Consider the following 8,701-nt stretch of genomic DNA (forward strand, 5'->3'; position numbering starts at 1 on the left):
TATCGAGTGCTTTCTGCTGAAGAAAGTTTTAAAGCAGCCGCTGCCCCTGAATTTAATCTACGACGTCAACCTTTACAAGCATAACCCTTACGACCTTGCACGTATGTTATTAACCAAATCCCCTTCGTTCGTTTCAGAGTTTCATGAAGCATGCATGCATGGAGCTTTCTGATTTGCTTTTACTTACAATAGCCTTCATTGACAGGATATTGCAAACCCTGGAACCGTCGTGAATGGTACTTTTTTACTTCGAGGGATCGTAAGTATCGTAATGGGCGGAGGCCCAACAGAGCTACTGGAGATGGCTACTGGAAGGCTACAGGAAAAGACAAGATGATCAAGAGAAAAGGCCGCGTGATCGGGCAAAGGAAATCTCTGGTTTTTTATAAAGGGAAAGCAATGCATGGGAGCAAAACCGATTGGATTATGCACGAGTACAGAATTGACGGTCTTGCGGAGAACACTCGTACCAGAACGGAGACCAACATGAGGGTAAGTCGATCAATCCAACTTTATTAGTGCGAGCTAGAGATTACTTCAAGCATTACCAATGTCCCCACTACCTTCTATTTGCAACATGAGAAACCCTAATTTGATATTTTGGGTTAATACGCTATGCATACCGAGCAATTCCCCCGCCACCACTTCCAGTAGGTTACTTTGATTTACTGATCTCTTATAATTTTTTTGTGTTGTGTCTTCAGTTAGATGACTGGGTTCTCTGTAGAATTTACAAGAAGAAGCGAAAGAAGAAGTCACCAGAGAAGGTTACAAGCTCGAACGAGCCTGCAGAAGCATCCCAAGTTCTCAGTGAGGATGCACAAACCGAGAAACAGAGTGTAGCCATACAGGAGGTCCATCCGCCTTCCTCATCCCAACCGATCGAACCTGTGAAGTTGCAGGGCAGTATCGCTCCCCATCTCTATACGTCCCCTTCTTATCATCAAGACACTGTCTTCATGTATGGAAACGACATGCCCTACACATCCATTGATAGCTTCGGCAATCCAAGCACTGCATATTTCGGTTTCCAGTCACAAACAATGACAAACACCGATGATGATTTAGCCTGTTTACTGAATGACTGTCAATCACAATATGTATTCATGGACTCGAGGAAGGAGGGAGTTGACAATTTTGCTCTCTGGAGCTATAATGATCCTCCTCCAGCTGTATCTGGTAATCCTCGTATGGCTCCTGGCTGCAACAATATCTGTTCGTCGGCCGTCTTCAACGGTCTTCCTCCTCCTCCAGCTGCTTCCGGTAATCCTCGTCTGGCTCCTGGCTGCAACAATATCTGTTCGTTGGCCGTCTTCAACGGTAGTCCTCCTCCAGCTTCTTCCGGTAATCCTCGTATGGCTCCTGGCTGCAACAATATCTGTTCGTCGGCCGTCTTCAATGGTAGTCCTCCTCCTCCGGCTGCTTCCGGTAATCCTCGTATGGCTCCTGGCTGCAACAATAACTGTTCCTCGGCCGTCTTTAACAGTCTTTCTCCTCCTGCGAATACAATCTATAATCCTCTTCCCATAAGCCAGGTTACAATCTTCTCTTATCACTGCAGTTCGTATTACAGAATTTCGAAGTGTTCAGTTATTTCCATTGCTTTCGCTAGTCTTCTAACAAGATCATGTTTATGGATTATAATTTTTTATTTGCAGCGAAATATGAGGGATCAAAATAACGAGATAGGGGAAGATCTGAGCGAGGATCTGGACGAAGAAGGCGATGATAGTAGATACATAGAAGTAAAAGAACAGCGTGATTGAGCATGCACATTTAGGTTACACAGACCGGCATAATCGGATGAGTGCTTCGTTTCTGCAACTAAGACGGGCATAATAGGAATAGTTACTACGTAGCCAGTAAGAGATTTCGATAGATGAGTGTGAGACAAGTACAACCATCAGTACATTATGGCTGTTCAATACCGACGCTTCATTACAGAAACTGCTGAGTATTGTGTAATGCGCGTCATAAATAATATTTTGCCCTTTATCTGACTCCATGTCTTAGTGATTACATTTAATTACACTCCACGGATTGTTATGTGATGTTCGCAGACAACACCCGCATATTATAAATCACAAATATTTAATGTCGGAGTTCAGATTTGTGTACTTCAGGCGGTGTCGTGTCCCCTCATGAAGAGGTTGAAGCAGGTAGGGCAGCCGGCTGGAGCTAGGCTCGATCCCGACTGGGTTCGAATATCCACCCGAGTTCAAAATCCAGGATCGCGAGTTCCACCCAATAAAGGTTCCGCTCGAAAGCTCACGAGCGGCGCGGGATTTGGGGGAGTCAAGATTGTATTGCCGAGCGGAGCGAGGGGGGGGGAGGAATTCTTCCTCCCCTCGTCACCTTCGAGCACCTCCAGACACTGCTGTGGCCGCCTTTGTCACCGTCGACAGCTGCTTCGCCGCCCGCTTTCTACCTTTCCGTCACAGGCTTTCTTTTTCACCCCCCCCCCCCCCCCCCCCGAGCGTGTGAAAATCCTTTTCTGAAACTCTCTTTCTTTTCTCTTGGGTCATGAAGAAATTAAAAATACATCTTAGTAGAAATAAGTTTTTAGGGACTATCAGTGTCTCATTTTTCTAATTGAAAATTCTTATTAAAAAATTCATATAATTTTCTAATTAAGATTTTCCTGCCGAGATGGGCTAGAAAACCGTATAGAAATATTTTTAATAAGTATTTGATATTGTAATACTTTTAGCATCAGGCAATTTTCATAGAAATTTTGTATTTGATATTTTATTTGACTAAAAATTTATCGATAAGTATAGCAATATATTAGATTCATTATTAATTTTTATTTATTTCCCTAAAAGAGGCAATAAGAGGTCCATTTAACTTTCCTAAGAATATTTTAAAATATTTCTTGTAATTTTTTAATAAGTCACTAATAGTAATAGGATTTTATTTAAAGGTTTTTTTGGAAATATGTATCATAGGAAAAATATTTCTAGTTTTTCCTAGAATATAAATTTTCAACTAGGGGCAATAAGGAGGCCATAGTAAATTATGGCTAGATACAAAAAATTCAAAATAAGCAAGACAACATTTGGAGTAAAAAAATTTAATATTGGTGTGTTCTAATCCATTATTGAAATTCAATCTTAAACCTCCCCTATCATTCCTTTTTTAAAATGTATGTATAATTTTATATATAATTTATTTGACATATATTTTATATAAAGTATTAAATGCAGGTTAAGATCGAACTCGATTAAAATTATTAGGGTCGAGTTCAATTACAATTTTAGGTTTGAGGCTAGGGTCGACCAAGCTCAAGTTCAAAATATTTAAATCAAGCTCAATTTGAACAAGGTTCGGACTCAGTTGGATTTGATGCCACCCTTGTGCACAATTTTAAGTAGAGGTCATTCCCAATTTTATATAAAATGTATGCATAATTTTATATACAATTTATTTGACATGTATTTTTTGAAAAGTTTTAAATATATGTTGGAGCACGAACTCGAGACTTGTATTTTTTGAAAAGTTTTAAATGAATGTTGAAGTTCGAGCTCGGCTCGAACTCGATTAAAATTATTAGGCTCGAGCTCGATAACAATTTTAGGCTCGGCTCGAGCTTGAGTTCGAAATATTTAAATCAAACTCGGCTCGAACATAGGCAGGTTCGGGCTTGGCTCGACTTGATGCCACCCCTAGTTAGGGGGGTTAGTCAACCTAAATAATTATAAGTTCAACTTCAACTTCAACTTTTAACTTTAGGTCAATAATTGAATTAAACTTCAAGTTTAAGTTAAATGTTTAGTGTACACAAGTTCAAATGGAAAACAGTTTCTAGTATTAGTACCCCAAAATAAAAAATATGATGTAAAGAAGAGAATAAGTAACTTGTAATAATATACTTAAATAGAACATATATACCTAAACACCAAATTAACCAAAACAAACATGATTATTATACTAATAAGTAATTTCATATAGAATTAAAATATATTAATACAAAATAATTAAATAAAATATTATATTAATTAATAATTGAAATTTACTATACATTAATAAAATAATGAATTTTGAAAATTAATTGTACATTGATTAATTATAAAAAAATAAATTAAAAGTAAAAAATAAAATAAGTGAATATAATAAATTAATCAATTAATTTATTAATAACATAAGATATATTTTAACATAAAAAAGAATAATTAAAAAATAATAATTGACCACTCTTAAATCACTAATTTAATATAGTAATAAAATTGAATATAATATATATACATCTTATAAATATATAATTTTATGATTATATTCAATAAATATATTAAGTTTTCTGCACGTTGGAGGTTGTCTTCAACCTTCAGCCACACGCATGGGAGTTCAATGGCAGCCACCGTCAACTCCCATCTGACATCAGATGTCGACCCCTTGTCGGTCGCCATCATTGGCATCGCTGGCTCACCTCGCGCCAGCCATTGCTACCCTTTCACCGCAAAGGCCAAATTGTTCATCATCTCTCATCCCTCATCGTTCATCGCTTGATGGACGAAGGGTTGGCGTCACTTGAGGCAAGCGAAGTGCGAGAGAGAGAGAGAGAGATGAAGAAGCCAAGAGCGATAAGAGAGATGGAGAAAAAGAAAAAAAAATTGAGAGGAAGAGACGCATCCCAATGGCTTTCAAGTGGTTGATTCGCAAAAATGAGCGGATTCCTGATTCCACTATTTAAGCTTGGGGAGGCCTTATCCTGATAACCTGTGTCATTCAAATGAAGCTAGCGCTGGTGCCCCACTAACGATTCCTTTGAATGACATAAGTAATCAGGATGAACTTTATCTCATGATTCATGTTGACTAACTTGAAATTTGAAGTTTATCTTCATCTCCTGCTTCAAATTCATTTCATTCATCTACATAAACTTCATATTCAAACTTGTTATTGGTGTGGACGAGTTCATGTGCACTGGAAAACAGTTTCCAGTGTTAGTGCCCCAAAATGAGAAAAATATAAAAAATACGAGAATAAATAACTTGTAATAGTATACTTAATTAAAATATAATACTTAAACCCCAAATTACGTAAAACAAACATGATTACTACATGAATAAGTAATTTAATGTATATTTAAAATATATTAATATACTAAATAATTAAATTAGATATTATATTATTTAATGATTGCAGTTTGTTGTACATTAATATAGTAATTACGTGAGTCAATTAACTGTGCACATGATTAATTATAAAAAAGAACATTAAAAATAATATAAATAAATATAATAAGTTCAATTATTAATTTATTAATAACATATGATATACTTTAAAATTAAAAAAGAGTGATTAAACATGAAAAATTAATCAAATGCTAACACATTATATATTTTTACATATTATTAACTAATAATATTTTTTCTGTTAAATTTAAAATCGTTGATTTTGTTAATTATAAAAATGGGTTAATTTTGTTTGTAACTGAGTTGACCCGGATTAACTCGATTGAACTCGGGCGAGTTCGGCCCAAGACTCGGGCAGAACTTTTAATTTTTTCTAACTTAGGAAAAATTAAATCATCATCTTCTTCTTCATGGTGCTACAATGGGGGTTTTGCGACGGAGGCAGCCCTGGGGGCACTACAAGCGATGCAACGGAGGCAGCATTGGAGGCTTTGTGAGGGCTGTGACAGAGGTTCTACGAGGGCTTCGACGGAGGCAGCATTGGAGGCTTTGCGAGGGCTGCGACAAAGGTTCTACGAGGGCTTCGACGGAGGCAGCATTGGAGGCTTTGCGAGGGCTGCGACAAAGGTTCTACGAGGGCTTCGACGGAGGCAGTGATGCAATGGAGATGATGTTCGGCATCAGGAAGCCGGAAGGTATAGTGGCGAACTACGATAGGATATCAGGACAGACCGAGAGGGAGAAGTGAGCGAGAGAGAGAAAAAAACAATTTGGCCTCTCGCGATGCATCCGCTCGCTTCATCCGAATGATTCACAATATACTACAGAATCCAAAATCCCGAAATTAAATCGTGAGTGTTATCTTCGGATTTATATGATTCATCAACATGAATCGGGCATTGGTGCTCCACTAATGATGTCAGGAGATGAACTGAGTAGTGCGGCTAAAGTTCATCTCTTGATTCAAGTTGACTAAACCCCCCTTAGTAAAGTGGGTGAATAAGGATTCCCACCAAAACCTTGGTTCATCCACTTTTCCAGGCGACAATGCTCCCTCCTGGCCTCTCTTTCTAGGTCTCTCTCACGTCATTATTAATTATTATATTAATTTATTTATTATGTGAATTATTTTTATTACTATATCAATTTAGTGATTTAAGAGTGATAATTAAAATACTATTAAAGTAAGCATTTGATCAAGTATTTTTATTTAATTATTCTATTTGTATAATTAATTAAATTGATAATTTTTAAAAAATATATTATTAATTTATACTACTTAAAAAATTTAATCCTATGTTATCATATTTATTATTTTTATTAATATTTTAATTTATTGATTTAAGAGTGATAATTAAAATATTATTAAAGTAAGTATTTAATCGAGTATTTTTTATTATTTTATTTTTTATAAATAGTTAAAATAATATTTTTTTCTAAATATATCATTAATTTATAGTATGTAAAAATATATCTTATGTTATTAATAAAATAATTTATTTATTTATTTATTACTATTTTTTATTTGTCCATTTTCTATTATAAATTAGAGCACCAGTTAATTTTTACACATAATTATTGTATTAATTTACACTAAACTCTAGTCTTTATTACTTTATAAATGAAATATATTATTTAATTAATTAGTATATTAGTATTTTTTAATACTATATTAAATTACTTATTAGGATAGTAACCATGTTTATTTAGGTTAAGTATATATTTAGGTATATTATAAAAAGTAATTCATTCTCTTGTTTACACTACATTTTTTCATACTAACACCAATAAGTGATTTACTTTCACTCTCACTTATATTTAGGTATTTCATTTTCACTCTCACTTTCGGTTACAAGTAAAGACACCGACCCCATTAACCGTGTTGACCGACGTCTACTGTATAATTCAACACTGCATTAGAAAGATGCACGAACCATGATATATCCCCTTTCTTCTGCAACTTTTCATGCTATATACAAAAAGAGCGAGCAGATTGCGCGCAGTGCGTGAAGTGGTCGAATTGGGATTGATTCTTTTCGTAAGAAAGAACTCTGGACTGGGAGTATCTTCTGGTAAGATGCCCTGCTTACGCATGGTTCACGCTCTCGATGTAGTTATCCTCCCGTGAGCAGGCCTCTCTCTCTTGAGTTAGGCAACGAGAGGTAGAGGTAGGTGCGATCTGAAACCACTTGCTTCCAGGAATCTCAACTCTCTCTAACGGTATTAACGTCTCCTTAAGTTCCAGTTCGTCATCAGTTCGATGAATGCCTGGTGGGTTCCTTGCTGCTCTGATTCATCTACTCTTTTCAGGGTGTTTGAACATAAATTTACGCTAATTTTTACGACACTGAGAAGAACTTCAAACGAATTAAATGATGAAGAAGACGGGAAATTTGAAATTCAATCCTCTGAATCGAATAAAATAAGGTACGAAAATTCCCTCCAGTCTGCTTCGGTCTTGTCATCATTTTCGGTGCCAGATATCGACGTTGGGAAGACACGGAAAGAGAGAGAGAGAGAGAAGCCACGTCAAAAGGGCGCCATTTCAGTCACCAGATTGCAAACCCATCACCGGCGGCCGGAAATCATCAACCTCTTAGAAATGTCATTTCACCCCTGCACTTCTGCTTTTTTTAGTTTTGACTAAATTGTCCTGTCTTAACTTGATCATACATGTCATTTCAAGCCGAGCACCTGAAATAATAGTATCCATGGCCGACGTACCGGCTGACGTGGTTTGCTGAGATCGCTCTCCGGATGCTTGACACTTGTCGAAATTTGATTTATTGCGCACGTGTAAGTAGGTGGAATTTAAGAGGTAAAGTGGAATGAAGAAGACTTCACCTACGGCGAATGAGATGGGGAAAAAAAGTGTCGATGACTGCAGTGAGGAATGAGAATTGGGAAACGCGTTCACAACACACATGTGCTAACCGCCGCCGACTAGTGATGTTCAAGTAAATCCTTTTAACGAATATAAATTTCTATTATTTTTCGATTTATTAGTAAAGTGAGTCGTAGCTTAAAATTGCCTAAATCAAATACCTCACTTACAAAATCTAAAAGAATTAGATGGTTAAAAGGGGATTAAATGGTCAATTAGAACAATTTAATTTTTTTAACATTAGAGATTAACTTGGTGGTTAGTAAGTAGTGAAGCATTATTCTAATTGAGATTATTACTCATAAAATTCCGTTTTGTCAAACTATTAATTTGTCAGCAAATATGCCAATTGTCTTAGAGGTGTGACTTAGAAATGTTATGTAATGATTAATAGAGATTTTGTTGTCACATTTGGACGAATTTAGCAATATGCACCTTATTTCACCAACAATGGAGCAAGTGAAGGGCAAGTCATTGGAGCAACGGACTCTATTCGAAAGTCATGACCACGTACATTATGTCTCCGTCGGTTACCAATGGTGAGGTAAGGTGATGGATTTGAAGTCTTGACTAATTGGCTCCTTTTTTTAATTTTTTTTCCAAACTAATACATCAAATAATTATTTTTTATTTGTTTATGATATTATTAAATTAATTAGCCATTTTATTTGGATAAAATAAC

The sequence above is a fragment of the Aristolochia californica genome, unplaced genomic scaffold (genome assembly GCF_029961685.1).
Source record: "Aristolochia californica isolate CCGP_79_NKW_82.1479 unplaced genomic scaffold, dmAriCali1.0.hap1 SCAF_2, whole genome shotgun sequence".
In the NCBI taxonomy this organism is placed as follows: Eukaryota; Viridiplantae; Streptophyta; class Magnoliopsida; order Piperales; family Aristolochiaceae; genus Aristolochia; species Aristolochia californica.